The sequence below is a fragment of the Papaver somniferum genome, chromosome 11, assembly GCF_003573695.1.
Source record: "Papaver somniferum cultivar HN1 chromosome 11, ASM357369v1, whole genome shotgun sequence".
In the NCBI taxonomy this organism is placed as follows: domain Eukaryota; kingdom Viridiplantae; phylum Streptophyta; class Magnoliopsida; order Ranunculales; family Papaveraceae; genus Papaver; species Papaver somniferum.
In genome coordinates, this window is record NC_039368.1 from 49872407 (window position 1) to 49889230 (window position 16824).

Below are 16824 nucleotides of genomic sequence, written 5' to 3' on the forward strand. Positions count from 1 at the left end.
TGGATGATTTTAGGAGACTTAAACATGATCCTCTCTCCCTATGAAAAAAGAGGTGGTAATACCCCAAACCAAACCACCATTTCTACATTCCAGTCCATGTTCAACTCTCTAGGAATGAGTGATATAGGTTATGTTGGATTCTCTTTCACCTGGTCTAACCAACAATCTGGTAACCAACACATAGAAGAAAGGATTGATAGAGGTATGGCCAATGGAGATTGGTCTACTTGTTTCCAAAATGCTAAAATATACCATCTCCCACACATAGGTTCAGATCATTCTCCCATTCTCCTTAACACTAATGTTCAACCTCATCCTGGTTTCAAACCTTTCAAAATTTTCGGTCTCTTCTTAAAAGAAGAGAGCTGCAGAAATGTTATTAATGAGAGCTGGAAATCTGATATTCCAGGTTCTCATGCATTCCGTCTTGTTTCCAATCTCGCCATTGTGAAGTCTGAAGTCCAGAAATGGAATAGACTCCAATTGGGGGACATTCAAACCAATATCAGAACTCTCAACATCTCTCTAAAAGATTTTCTTGTTAATCCTCTCAATAGACTAGATGATCCTCTCCTAATCAATATAAGAGCTAACCTTAAGAAATTTTATGATTACGAGGAAGAAATGCTTAAAATCAAAAGTAAGGAAAAATTCATAGCCTTGGGAGACAAAAACAATAAATTTTTCCATCAAAACATGGTCATTAGGAGTAGGAGAAACAACATCGATGGTCTCTAATCCTCTAACAAAATCTGGATGGAAGGAAGAACTCAAATTAGTCTTTGTCTAAACACTCACTTCCAAGAACTCCTTAGTACTTCTTCCCCTGTTATAAACTATGACATAGTCAATTTGGTTCCTACTGTCATATCTGTTGAAGACAATAAACTTCTTATGGCCCCCCTTCTGAAGTTGAAATCATTACGCTCTTTTTGGTATGCCTCCCAATGCCAGTCCTGGACTGGATGGCTTTCCCGTTTGTTTCTTCCAAAAAAATTGGAACCTTGTTAAGTATGATATTATCAAAACTGTTCAGGCATTTTTCGCTAGCGGTTATATGCTAAAACAACTTAACCAAACCTTCATTTCCTTGATTCCAAAAGTAAAACACCCAAATATCCCCAGCGACTATAGGCCTATTAGTCTTTGAAACATCATCTATAAAATTATCTCTAAAGCCTTAGCTAATCGCCTGAAACCTCACCTAGACAGTTTAATCTCGCCTTACCAAAGCGCCTTTGTCCAACAAAGACAAATCTCTGACAATGTCCTTGTGGCTCATGAAATTATTCATGCCATGAGAAAGAAGTGAGGGAAAAAAGGCTTTATGGGTCTAAAGATCGATATGGCTAAGGCCTTTGACAGGGTCGAATGGCCCTTTCTTATGGCCATTCTGAAACGTATGGGGTTTGCTGATGCTTGGTGCAATCTGATCTTCCAATGAATCAGCACCAGCACTTCGAGAATCCTTATCAATGGTATCCCTGGGAACTCTTTCAAACCTACTAGAGGTTTAATGCAAGGGGACCCTCTCTCCCCTTATCTTTTTATTCTTTGCATGGAATCTTTCTCTCATACCCTTTCGAATGTTGAATCTGCTGGAACTATCTCTGGTTTCAAAATCTCTCCTAAAAGCACTCCTATTAGTCATTTGTTTTTCGCTGATGACAGTTTAATCTTTGGAAAGGCTACCATCAAGCATGGTAAAGGTTTACTAAAAACCCTTGATTCCTATGCCAAAACTTCTGGCCAAATGATCAATTTCTTTAAATCCGGGATTTTATTTTCTCCTAAAGTGAACAATGCTTTTGGGAAAAAAAATCATCAATATTTTAAAAGTGAATAAAATCTCCTTAGACGACAAATATCTAGGAACCCGTTTATTCACTAACAAATCCAAGATTACTTGTTTTTCTACTGTGGTTGAAAAAATGGATGCTAGACTTTATGGATGGGTAGGTAAAAATGTTTCTCCGGCGGGAAGGAATGTGTTATCTAAAACCACTCTTGAGTTCATCCCTGTCTATTCCATGTCCTCCTTCCTCCTCCCTAAAACCGTTATAAAAAAACCCGAAAGAATTGTTCGCGACTTCTGGTGGGGTAAAGATTCTAGGAAAAGAGGCTTCTATCCTAAAGCTTGGAAGGGTCTATGTAAAGACAAGGATAAAGGTGGTAATGGCATCAAAGACATGGAGAATATGAACCTGTCCCTAATCGCCAAAAACAACTGGAGACTGTTTTCTCAACCAAATTCCTTATGGGCCAAAAATATGAAGACTATGTATTTTCCATTCTCCAACCCCTTCCACTCTACCTGCAACTCTAACTCGTCTTGAGCCTGGAAAGGTGTCCACAAGGGTCTCATGATCCTAAAAGATCATTGTTGCTGAGAAGTAGGGGACGGCCTTAGCATCAACTTTAGAAAAGACATCTGGTTACCAAACCAATCCGAACCCATTGACCCTTCTTATAACTCTGAAAATCAGAGTATTTCTTTAGTGGCTCACCTTCTGAATGGTGAGTGTTGGAATGTCCCCCTTCTTACTTCCCTTTTCTCTCCCTCTGAAATCGAAAGTATTCTCACTATCAAGCCAAATATCAATTATCCGGATACCCTAAGGTGGAATCACTCTGATGATGGTGTTTTCACCATAAAATCTCTCTACAATGTGCTGGCCAATAACAATGCCCAGCAGATTGATGAACTGCTTCCAAAATCTGGAAACTTGATGCTATCCCTAGAATCAAAATGTTCACATGGAAACTGTACACTAATATCCTCTCTTTTAGTGTCCTTTTAAGCAAGTTCATACACCATATTGACCCCACCTGCACTCTGTGTAACAATGCCATTGAAACATCTGAACACGTCTTTCTAAATTTCCCTTTCACTAGAGCTATTTGGGCCAGCTGTAACCAAAACCTAGATAACACTACGATACCGAACCAAACTTGCCCCAACTGGTGCACCTCCTGGTTTTCTGTTACCCCCTCTAACACTCCTCTAGGAAATTGGCCTGCCCTTTGTGCTACTATTACCTGGTTTATCTGGAAAGCCAGATGCGACTGGGTATTCAAAGGTACCACTCCTAATCCTAGCTACACAGGTAAAAAAATTCTACACCATATTAACATTGTCCATACGAACTGTCACCTACCATTTCAACCTATCCCCAATAGAAACGCCCCATCTAAAATTCCCTTAAACTCAAACTGGAAAACTGTTGCCTTTAATACCCATTGCGACAATACCACTGAACTGACAGAGATTGGCTCTATCATATATGTACCGCAGGAAGAACCATTGGCAAGAGAACCAACACTTTCAGAGCTCATAGGAAAGAAGAAGGAGACTGCATAGCTGCGCTGCAAACTCTGGAATGGGCTTCTCAACTTGGATGCAGAAACTTCAACTTGTTGGTGAACAATCCAAACATCAGAAGATCTATGCAGCAAAGAAAGAGAACAACCAACTGGAGAAATAATAGACTTATGAACTCTATTTTGAATCTGTTTAATGCTTTCAGCAATATTTTTTGTAAGGATTTGCAATCCAAAAAACATGTAGATCTCACTTATTTGACTAAGAGAGGAAGACCTATCCATGATCTGCTTGTCTGGACACAGGAATATGCTTTCACTCGCTAGTTTGTGTTTCTCTTTTCTCTATGAAAAAAAATAGAATCCAAATTTTATATGATTTTGAATACAATTTCTTCTTCAATCTCTACATACAATATGCTATAGAAATGTGATGGACTTCAAACATCTTTTGAACTACCCAAAAAAGCGCAGTTAGTAATCCGTTAAAGATGAAGAAATTATTGGATCCTCAATAATTAATGAGAATGCTACAAAACCAAATGATAGCAACATATTACCAAATGTGTCATCAAAAGAAACTTTTCAACTGCACACCGTAAAAATTATTTGCATTTTATCAATCAATTAAGAAAAAGTAGTACTTTAATTAATAATCAGATGACACCAGGATTTGAGTTAACTTATCCATTTCTTGATTTTCCACATACAAAATTACAACTCAAGAACGAAGGGGATCACACCATTTCGATCCACTATAGCAGTAACACCATGAAACAGTGAAAGGGCAATAGCTTTTCTTTACCTGATAACACCAAAATTATACTAGTCGGTATAATGTCAATTACTCCCTATATATAAACTTATACAACACTCCCACCTAATTGGCAGAAACTTTGAATTTACGTTTGATATTCTACTAGTGGCAATTACCATACAATATTTCATGTTTTAAGTTAACTATAAAAAGATATTATTGGACAAATGGAGATCGTTGAATCTGTACAATTTCAGGACATACATTTATCTTCTCCCAACTTCAATGGTGGATAATGTTCTTTTATTTCAAATTGAACAAAAATCTGACTTACAATTTAAAATTAAAAATATTCCAGAATCTAAAAGGTTCATATTTGATTAAGGTCAAAATCTCTCGATATCATTTTTTCAAAATTCCACAGAAAAGTGCTTAAAATTCTACTTGTCCGTTGTCCTGTATTTATACGGTTGTGGCAGCCATCATGAAAGATGTATATACCTAACAACAAATCTAATGTATTTAAACTGCAAATGTATGATAATTTTGTATTTTAAAGACTGTGTTAGAGCTTAATTAACTTTATATTACACAAGTTGCTTATATACTAACGTGGATGACTTTTGTGGGAAATAGCTTTGAGGAACCCCAAACACTAAAACATGTCATTAATCTCTCTTTCGTTTACCAAACTAGAAAGAATTAATAAACAAAAACTATATGCAGTTCCAATATATTAAATGGGTAAGTTTCATGATGACACTAAATCTTCATATTTTGTTGCTAATTTGTTTTAGTGCACCTAAACGGAAATGAAACTCGATTTTATATTGTACTCATTCCGTCCCACAAAAAACAATATTCTTTCACACTTAAATGTAATGCAAAAGACCCACCTTTAATTACTTCGGATATAATTTAGTGAATGCTCTATTTTTTTATTTTTTTAAATGGATATGTATTGATAGAGAGAAGAGAAAGTTAATCATATTGATTCGGTCTCATATGTTACTACCCGGAATAAGAAGTTGTTCCAATGACTGAATCTGTTAGATTAACCTCCGCTGAAACTGTTACAGGAAAGCTGTCTAAATTACATACTTCATAAACTTTGACAGTGTCATAAGCTATTGTTGGAATTAAAAAACTAGGAGCTTGGTCTGTTCAGGAGGCTGTGTTGTTGCTTTTCCTTCCCTTCTTTGCCAAAAGATCAACTACTCAGTTAGTTTTTTTGTCTACATAGTAAAAACCCAAAAAAGAAACTAGATTGTCTGTTATCTTCTTAACTTCTTCGAGAATGGCCAGACTTTGCCATTGGATTGTTGAAACCTTTCCTTGTAGGTACCTCATTACTGCCTGATTATTTCCTTCAATCACCAGATTTTGCAAGTTATTTGAGTTGGCCCATTTTGTTGTATGCAGTATAGTTAGAGCTTCTGCTTCTTCAGCTGTGGAAGTTCTGAAGATGCCTGATTCTGCTCCCTTGAAGGTTCCTGTCCAATTATGAAGGATAAAACCAAACCCTGCATTAGTATTCTCAGATAACCAAGAAGCATCACAATTCAATTTGAAAGTGTTAATGAGTGGGAATTGCCAATATGGTATTGGTTTTATGTTTCTACATTGTGGTTCACTCAAACTATTCAATTTAGTTGGATGCCAGTAAGCATAATGTCTAATGATATCAAGTGTAAGTTGATCAGGTGTTCTAGATTTATCTTCAAAAATTCTAAGACACCTTTCCTTCCAAATAAACCAGCACTTGGTTGCTCCAAGTGTCATTGATATATAATTTAGATCTCCTGTTATCCATTCATTGTATCTGTGCAAGAAAGAAATATTGACAGAGTTTGAGTTATGAGGTGCTCCCTGTAAGGCCACTGGCGACAGATTCCACACAGCGTTTGCATAATCGCAGTCAAAGAACAGGTGATTTGTAGATTCCACGGCATCATTGCAAAACACACATTTGTTGTCCACTGATCTTAATTTTTGTCTAGTAGGCAGTGCATCTTGCAAGCATTTCCAGATGAACAGCTTGATTCTCTGAGAAGTATCCATGCTCCATACTCCTTTCCAAAATTTCTTAGTTTTGTTAGGGATTGAATTAGAAGGATTTAGAAGTCTGGAATATAGAGATTTTACAGAAAATTCTCCATTCTTAGTTAAGATCGATCTTAATTTATCTCTTTTCAAACTTCCTTCAGTAGTCGTATATAGTCTAATGTTATTGATTTCTTGTACTATTGAATTGTCAAACAAAGATTGTAGCAGTTCCAAATTCCACTTTTTCGTGTTTGAGTCTATACGCTCATACACAAGTGTTATGTTTGTGTTTCCTTGGTGATCAGACACTGCCAGAGTCTCTTCTCTAGTTGGTATCCATTTATCATCCCAAATATTGATGGACTTACCATCACCCACTTTTTCCCATATACTATATTTTTTAATGTGTTCTATGCCCTGCAAGATGCACTTCCATACCCAAGAAGCTTTCGATTTCTTCTTGGTATGTAAGGCTCCTGTTTTCTTAACCCTTTTAGAATTTGAGCCCATAGATCATCTGGGTTGCTAATTAACCTCCAAGCTATTCTGCTGATCATGGCTTGGTGGACCTTGTTTGCCTCCTTAAATTCTATACCTCCCTGTTCTATTGGTTTACATAGAAAATCAAAAGATTTTATGTAAATACCTTTAGAATTTGAGTGTTTTCCCCACCAAAAGTCTCTTTGTATGTTATTGATTCTTTTTGTGATTTTTTTAGGTAATACAAAAAAACCCATGCTGAAGATTGGCATGCTAGACAAAAATGCTTTATTCAAAACTATTTTACTTGGTCGTGACAGAATCTTTCCCAGCCAAGTTTTTATTCTTTGTTCCATTTTTTCAATTATGTTGTCGAAGGCTTTAAGCTTTGATCTATGTATGAACAAAGGTACCCCCAGTTGTGTGTCTTTTATGTTTATCTTTTTTATCTTCATTAATCTGCAAATTATGCCCTGGTGTTTATTGTGAACTTTTTTGCTAAAAAATAGTCCAGATTTTGCAAAATTTATTACCTGACCTGATGAAGCACTAAACATGTGAATGGCTTCTAGTAGTTTACAACTACCCAGATCAGCTCTAGTGAACAGAAGGAAGTCTTCTGCTAAGCAGAGGTGGGAAACTGGAGTTGATTTAGGAGTTAATTTAATTCCTTGAACTTTTTTCGTGCTTTCTAAGTGACTTAACAGTCTTGAAAAAACTTCCATACACAGGATGAATAGGTATGGAGACAATGGATCTCCTTGCCTAATTCCCCTAGATGGTTTGAACTCACTACAAGGGTTTCCATTAAGAAGAACTGCAATTAAAAAAGTAGAAAGACATTGGTAGATAAGTGTACACCAATGTTCAGAGAAACCAAAATCTTGTAGAGTTTTGATCAGAAAGTTCCAGTTTACCCTGTCGAATGCCTTTGACATGTCTATTTTGAGGCCAATGTTACCAGTTTTCTTTTTACTTTTTTTTCATAGAGTGCACCATTTCATGAGCAACAATAATGTTATCTGAAATTTTCCTAGATGAAAGAAAAGTAGACTGTAAAGGTAAAATTATGTTTTCCGGGGATTTTTTGAATCTATCAGCCATAAGCTTAGCAATGATTTTACAAGGTGTGTTGCACAGACCAATTGGCATGTAATCTGCAGGATTTTTTGGATTTTTTGTCTTTGGAATTAAAAAAAGAAAAGTTTTATTTAGCTCACTATTTAGTTTTTTGTTTTGAAAAAAATCATATATTACAACCACTAATTATGGTCCTACTATTCCCCAATTATGTTTGAAAAAGCTCCTGGGAAACCATTTGGTCCCGGAGCTTTGTTTGGTTTAAGTTTTTTAACCACCTTCCATATTTCATCAGAAGATGGTACTTCCGTTAGGGAATTATTTTCATCAGAAGATATACAAGAATATGAGAAAAGATTAGATCATCAGAGTTAGTGGAAGGCTCAGTGAACAACTCAAAAAAGTAAGAAGTCAGAACTTCTTCAATTTCAATTCTAGTAGAAACCACAGTATTGTTTTTATCTTGTATACAATCTATGTTATCTCTTTTCTTCTTTTCAAAGTTTTAACATGAAAGAAAGTCGTGTTTCTTTCCCCCAAAGCTATAGTGTTGTTTCTTGATTGTTGTTTTGCAATTTTCTCTTGTGAATCATACAGTGCTTCTAGTTCTAATAACTTGTTGTTTATGAGATTTGTATTAGTTTCATTTGTTGGTTTTGCTGTTAATTGATCGCTGTCGTATACGTCCAAAATAATTTCACTTTCTCACTTCAAATAGATGTAAATATAGCATGTGATAAGAAATAGTTCGTCCCACAGAGAGGCTTTTGTTGTTAAACAATTTCAGTTTCTTAGTAACCAAGGGGGTTTTGATTTTATCAAAGCAATAAAAATGAATTGAGAGCAAATGAAATAATTGGAATAATCAATAAGGAGGAGATATTGATCATAGGATAATATCATTCACAAACATGTATTTTCATCAATGACTAGAATTTATATTTTAATCTATCATTTATTAAAAGTCCTGGGATACCTTGATCGCAAGAATATCCCGCTAATTCCCTTATTTCATCACAACCACATGAAAAGATGCATATATGAATTATACCTAGAAAGCAACCTAAAGTGTAAAAGCACAATTAATATTAACTCCCTAAAAGCACTAAGTTTTATGGAATAAGACTAATCAAGGCAATCAAACGTGTAAAAGCACTAATTCGATTTAACCAAGGTTATGATTCACTTGTGACTAGTAGGATATATCACTACAAGCACTACACACAATTATGATACTTATGATCAGAAATCTATCACTTTTGCGTATAATAAATCCTTATCTAGCAATAAGGATGAAGGAAAACTCAATCGCAAACGGACTCAACTAAACAAGCATTCAAACTATATAACACTATTAATTGTGATTCATAAACAATAAAGTTGAGACAAAACTAATTCATTGAATCAAATATCTTTTGTGAAATCCACTTTATCCCATAACCAATAATAGCATTTAGCTACTCATATTGATGGAGTTCAACATAATCATTTTCATAAAATAAAAAAATGAAAAATATATGAAACCAAACCCTAGTCTCCGTTCTCCAAATCTCCAAGTAGAAAAATATGTAATAATCAAAGTAGAAACTTTCTCCTTTTGTAGCTTTTCATCTTTCCAAAACTAGGTCTTCAAAGCCCAAAATCCAAGTGGTCCAACAAGAGTGAGAAAAACCCATGTAGAAAATATGTCCCAAAAGATGTCGCTGGAATACTGGTAAAGTGGCCGGAACTTGGACGGAAAAGTGATCGGAACATAGCTCAGGTGACCGACAAAGTCCACCCGGTCACCGGTCAACGATTGAACTCGGTCTGGTCAACTGAGTCACTCAGTCAAAGTTACTGAGTCAGGGTACGAGTCAGGTGAGTTGGATTCAGAATATGATGTCAGCTAAGTCAGATCAGGGTCAGTGCTAACTCAGCTGACTTAGTTCTAGGACAAAGCCACTGCAAAGGTCTAAGATTCTGTTGCACAATCATTGCTTGTCACAGCTTCAGCTTCAGCCATGATGGCTCTACATTACCTCCACCAAAACAAAGACATCACCAACATAACCTTAAACGAAACCATTCATTCCTTCACCTCAGCTCAGAGCAACAACAATACCTCTGCTTGAATGCAATCATTTCAACCACCAACTTCAGTCCAGTTACTCCCACATTCGCAACACAATCTACCAGCTCTACTTCCTAATCTGCAGTGCGACATCTCAGGCAACCTGTAACACAACCAGTGCAATTCATTGTTGCGACTTCGTATCTTCTCACCTCAATTGCACAATCACTGCCTCACTGCAACCACCACTCTGTAATACCCATTCCATGCCTGCAATATTCAACTTGAGTTGAACCCAAAAACATTCTCATTTGGGTTTCAAGTCCTCCAATAACAGCTAAAGTCTCAGCTGCACTTCATTCTTATTCTTGTTGAGAGCCACCTGAAATAAGCTCCACAATCTTCCATGAGTCCATTGTATACAACGTGGCACAAGATCCAATTCTTTGCTTTAAACTCAATAAAACTCAAGACTGCAACCTTGCAATTTCTTTCCACATGAACTAGCAACAATCTCAATTTCATTCACAACTTCCCTGTAAATAACGGCAGTAGCATCCCACCTGCAACTGTACCCTTCTCCGCATTACAGCTCCAATCTCAGTACAACCAGCATCACATCAACACCAATGGCACCCTGACATCACCAACTATACCACAAACCCAGTACAACCTAAACTGCAGATTCAAACTACAAACAGCATGACTAGCTGCATGCAATCATCATTTCCAGTCCACTGCAAACAACCAATTCATCTCTGCCTAGCCATTGCACCTGTAACCTAAACATTCATCTAGACAACATTTCAATCCTGCAGCTGTACTACCATTAGCAGCAACTTTGCTCCAAGCCAATCAACACCACAATCCCATTCAAACTTACATTCCACCTTCATCTGCGGCAAAATCAATAGCACCAGCTTCTCTTCCCATGACAACTGCAGTTCACCTGCAACTTCATGATGAACCAAACCCATAGCATCACCACCTGAACCCTATACATTCATCTACACAGATTCAGTTCAACTATCAGCAGCATTAGCTCCATCACCAGTGCCCTCGACTGCGTTGATTCCATCTCAACCTTCAATGTCTTAACATTCATTAGGATCTGCTCATATGTAACACCATCCAAACCCTTTTAGAAGCAACACAAGGCACTCCCTGCCATATCAACATCCAGAACTGCTTCAAGACATTCATTTCATTAACACCACTGATTCTTGTTCTTGCGGAGATCCATCAAACATCAGCCACAACTTCAACATATTAACCTGAACTGCAAACATTCTCAACACAAGCAGTAACAATCAAAACCATACTGCAGTACATCTTCAATCTTGACCACCACCAACAACAAAAATATCTCCATCTCTAATAGGTCGAACCCATCAATTTCTTCATTAGGTTCTCAATCAACAGACCCTAGTTTCTAAAATTCTAGATTTCAAACTCATTTAGCTCTCAATATCTGTTCGTATCTGCTGCAATTTCAGCTTCAGCACAAACCCAAATCCAATTCCTTCTGTTAACACCATAATCACCTTGTTATCTCCATTCCCTTCTCACAACTCGACCAGAGACTCAGCCACATAAAACCATCTCTGATTCTTATCAAATTGGGACCAACTCGTCTCTGTTAATAGCAGTATAAATTCCACCCTCAGCAGCAACCTTTTCTCTCTGGCAATCTCTCAATTTCAGATCAGTCTTCACCATCATCTTCTCAAAACAGCCGCCATGGCTTCTCTCGTTTCTAACTTTCAGACCGACACAATAATGAGAAGAGAAGATATTTCTGGGTTGTAATAGATAAAATTACTACATGTGCCCAGAAGTTGGATAAGGGTTATCCACTATCATTTGGCCTGTCAGTTCCATGCAACTGACATTTCATTCTTTCTTGCTTAATTGTCTGTTTTAGGCATCACCTCTTTCTTGTGCAATTTTAGCCGCTCCATCGCTGACCTGTGAATTGGCCTTTCTTTCCTTTGCGCTCTAAATGGACGTTTCCTCCTTCTTTTGCTCCCAAGGACTTCATTGCACCTAATAACTCAAAGCTGAGCATAAGAAATGCAATTCACAAAGATTATAGCAAAGAAAGCATAAATACTAGATATACAATTAGGTGCTTTACAACACCTATCATTAATCTCTATATGTTCTTTAAGATTATCTTGATCTTTTTATTTGGTTTTCCATACACATTTATTTTCCAGGTACTAAGATTGTCGCCTAAAGTAGAGATGTTTTCAATAAGATCTAAGACATGATTCCTTGCATTAACAATCTGGAATTTTTTTATAACCTCTATGCAAGTAGGTTCTTTAAGCCAGGTGTTGTAAAACTTTAAAGTTGGAGGAAAAAAAAAGAAGAAGAAGATTTCAGAGATAGGAAAATTGGCTCGTGGTCTGAGCCAACTACCACTAGATTTTCAAAGGATGCTTCCTCAAATTCTAGATTCCACTGTGCATTGGCTAAGGCTCTGTCAAGCCTCTGCTTTATATTATCCAAAGCCTCTCTTTTGTTACTCCAAGTGAAAACGTTGCCTTTAAAACCTAGGTTTTCTAATCCGGTTCTTTGAATTAAATTCATAACTGGCTCAAATTTTTTTCCTATCGAAAGGAAGACTACCTTCTTTTTCCTCACTATTAAAAATAATGTTTAAGTCACCTAGTACTAACCAACGCATTGAGTTCATGTTAACTCTTTGTGCAATATTCTCTAAGTAACACATTATTTATAATTTCAATTCATGTTTTTGAGAGCCATAGAAACAAGTTAATAAACATTCCTTTAATTGGAAATTGTTTTTAACAATGATGTTAATCATGTTAAGGTTCCATTGAACTACTTCAAAATGAAACCCATCCACCCAAACAATTGCTACCCCCCCCCCACCCCCCATCTATTCCATCTGGGTCTACAATGTGGGTGTTCGGAAAATAATTTAGGATGTTTCTCATTAAGTCCCTTTGTGACTTGGTTTCAGATAAAAATAAAACATCTGATTTTTCAAGATTTAACAAATTGTGAAGATGTTATTGAGTTTTCTTCTGGCCACACCCTTGTGTGTTCCATGTCAGAATTTTCATAATGCACCAAAAGAGAAGTAAAAGAAAAAAAAAAGTAAAAAACACTTAGATTTTGAGTCTAGTGAAACCTCAGCTTATGAGCAAATTTCTTTAAAAAAGCAAGAAGATTGCAGTCTAGATTGTAATCCTGAGTCTATTGAAACCTCAGCATGAGCAATTTTCTAAAATGTAACCAAGAAAATTGTAGTCTAAAATGAAATAGGATAATTGAAAGCAAGCAATCAACCAAAGAAGACAAATGAGTTAGGCAATCAAATAAAAAACAACACATAGAAGGATGAGAGATTTTCAGAATTTGCGTACCAGGATTTCTTTGATTTTTTCAGTCGGAACAATCATAAATAAGCAAATCGACCAATTGAGTTTTGGAGGGGAGGATATGGAACCAGACCCCATGTAATATGCTAAAATTAGCAGAGATCAATTAACCTATTTCATCAAATCTTCCAAACTCATAAATCAACCACCTAATCAGAGAATTATGAATTTCCACTACTATTAAGTACACCGAAGAACAAAATTTTGCTGCTCATGTGAAAAACTCATTAGAAGGATCCAGATTACCGTATTTAAAAACTAACCCAGCATAAGACAGACACCAATTGAAACAGATCAGTACAAATGATATTCACTGAACCCTATTGAAATAAATTACTAATTTAAGTGAAGAGGAAAAAGAAAGGGAAAATTAATCAGACGAAGAAGAATTTTATCATAGAAATTCAAGAGGTGTACTTAAAATTTTACCAAAAGATATTAAAATGTTTCTTAAAGAGAAACACATGTTCCTACCACGTTTTGTCCTACCACGTGACAACGACCTACTAAAACCATTTTTTCTTTCTTTATTTATTTTTTGAAAGCGCACACAACACTCGGTTTGATAATTTTTTAAACGCCATCATGATGTAAGAGCAACTGCAGTGGTGCGAGTATAACCAAAGATCAAAGACCAAAAAAAATGATCAAATTTGAGTTTACTCTGTACTGTGACGTTAGGGGTAGAAGATTAAATTTGGTCGAGCGTAAAATTAATCACCGCACGAAAACGGGCGTAAATTTGGTGTACGCTTGAATGGGGCGTAAAATTGGTTTACGCCCGAAATTTGAATGGGGCGGATGGTTTGGTGTACGCCCCATTGAGTAAGTGAACGGGTTGATGGTTGGGTGTACGCCTGATGAGATTCATTTTGAATGGGGCGGATGGTTGGGTGTACGCCCCATTGAGTAAGTGAACGGGCGGATGGTTGGGTGTACGCCCCATGATAAGCGTAACTTTGGTATACGCCCAGAAACAAGCGTACTTTAAATTTACGCCCGACTATATTAGAATTTGGGATTTGGTCGCGACCATATTTGGTCTGGAATTTGATCTTTGGTTGAGATTTGATCTTTACTCCGTCCCACTGTGTTACGATCTCATCCCAAATTTTTGGTTATACTCGCCCACCGTGGATGCTCTAACATCGTCAAAAGATATGGATGAATCGGACCCCAAGACCAAGCACACAGGATTTACCAACCCGAAATATTCACTTTTCATTTTTGAAAACAAGCACCAGCAAGTATTACTCCCTAAATAAGAGAGATATCCGAACTAAAGATATCCGAACTAAACCAGGACCTAAATTGAACCGGAATAACCACTCAGTGAGGAACATCCAACAGCGAAATCACCCAAATTAGAACAAACTAACAGAAAATAAATTTAGAATTCTCAAGAAACTCCTAAAACAAAACGAACACTAGGACATCCTATGCTTGATTTAATCCCAATTTACCACCTCAACTATGAATCTCAATTACTAGATCTTTTCTAATTATTCGAACCCCACACCACCACACATCAGCTCGATCTAAATTAATCTAAAGAAAACCTCTCCTATCCTTCCTTCAATGTGAAGCCAGGGATACAAATAATCGATAACATGAAGTAATATTCCCGGATATCATGTTAATTTCTTACTATGTTATTTCTCAAACTCGAAGAAATATCGACACCTTTTCACCCATTAAACATCAGGTTCTCAAGGTCTGTATTGACAGTCGATTGATTTCAACCTTAGAGAAGAGCAAAACAATATCTCAATTTCACTATACTATAAAATAAATGAAGAGTCAAGAGAACATAGAGGTTAAGATGATTGCCTCATTTTCAGTGTGGGTTAGTTTTATCAATAAACACAACAAGAAAAAAAAACACTATTGTTTTGTTCTTTCTCGAAATCAAGGAAAGGCTCAACACCTTATGATGTAATTTTGTAGTGGTAAGTAAAGTGTTCGTTTCTCGGACGTGTTGAGACTGATTTCAGTTTTAAAAATAAAAAACAATAAAAATAAAGAAAATATATATACAAGGTTTGTCACAATGTCGAGAGATTACTGAGACTCAGGATTCCACCAAACCTCATATCATGTAGTTCAAAAATCAATTCTTACACAATTATAGCTCTTGTTTATTGACTTTAATTCTTTGCCAGGATAGATTTTAAAAAGATTAACTGTAAATCACTAGCATGATGCATCAAAAGCACTTAGACCAAGCATACATCATCATACGACTTCACAACTAATTAAGAAAAATCATAAAACGATTAAATTAATGCAAAAAGTCATAAAAATAATTAAACATAATTACCACACGCATGAAATATGGCTTTCTCCGTCATCCCAGTGTTGGGGTTCAGCTCCTCATATTAATCACTTGCTCAAAATACATGTTTGTTGCTCAAAAGTTGATTAAAAGAGTGAAAGGTGTAAAGCAGCTGATTTGCAACAGCGTAAAAGTGTTACAGATCTCTGGTACAAAGAGGAACAATGATTAACTGTTGTATATAAACGTTACTGCTCTTCTGCTGTTGAACAACGATACTGTTCTGCGACTGTTTTTCGTGCGTCAATGTTCTTCGTGTTCTTGAACTGTGCAGCAGCAGCAACAACAGAAACATAGTTTGATAAAACTCTGATTTCTTCTTCTCTGGCCCTCCTCAGGTCCCCAAACTCCAGACACCCCTTATATATGACCCAAACAATCTATTTATATCAAAAATACCGATTAAGTCTCTCCCAAATCTTCCAAAATCTCTTCCCCTCTCTTCACGGCAAAGTTGCGGCAATTTCTTGTTTTAGAATTTCTACGCGTTTCTGAGCTTTCCTTTTTATTCTAAACTCTTCCTTAGATAGATACAAATCTTTGGGAAGGTTCATAGCACTTTAATCTCTCTAAAATTCCCTAAAACAGGTCACACACGTGACTTTCCATATATTTCTGTTGTGATAAAAATTCGTCGATTGAGCCCAGTCTAATCGATTTCAACACCCATATCAGATTCCTAGACCCATAAGGAGTTTATCCTATGAAAATCAGAGGTTTAATCGACCTCAAACTCCTCCAAATCACGATTTCCAAAACTGCCAGAGATATTTTTATTGGAATCGGGTGCTGAGGACAAATCTGGGTGTTGTGGACAAATTTGGGTTACACATAACCTTGGGTGCTCCTTAGCCAATTCTGGGGTCCGTTTAGCAATTTTCCTCCGGGGTGCCTCGAGCAACTTTTCGAGCCAATTTCGCCGCAAAAGCTTATTTCTCCAAAAACACCTACAAAGACATAAAATAACCAAATAAGCACAAAATCGAGCACTAACAATATATACAATTGGGATCAAAATAGACACATAAATGCGTCTATCACCTTACCACCCATTAAACTTCAGGGTCCCAAGGTTTGAGATGATTGTTGATTCATTTCCTCCTTAGAGATGAAACAAGCAACAAAACACAGTCGCAGAAAATTAAAAATTAAGAATGGAAAGAAAAAATAAAAGAGAAGAAATTTATTAGACATAGATCTATATCCCTCCCTGATTCCATCCCTTCCCCCACTTATTTATGATTGATTTACATTTTTATTTACCCCTTCCTACTTATTCAAGGGAACCCAGTTGAGGAGATTAATCCATTATAGCATCTCCAACAATGGGTGCTACAAA

The 16824-nt window shown here is 36.5% G+C and overlaps 1 long non-coding RNA gene across 1 annotated transcript; it reads right to left on the reverse strand.

Annotated features, from left to right (window-relative positions):
- Positions 1–9066: 9066 nt before the first annotated feature.
- Positions 9067–13553, reverse strand: LOC113322787. Its single transcript, XR_003347283.1, has 2 exons — positions 13136–13553; positions 9067–11783 (listed from the first exon to the last, which is right to left on the reverse strand). It is a non-coding gene; the product is annotated as an uncharacterized LOC113322787 (long non-coding RNA).
- Between the last annotated feature and the right edge of the window lie 3271 nt (positions 13554–16824).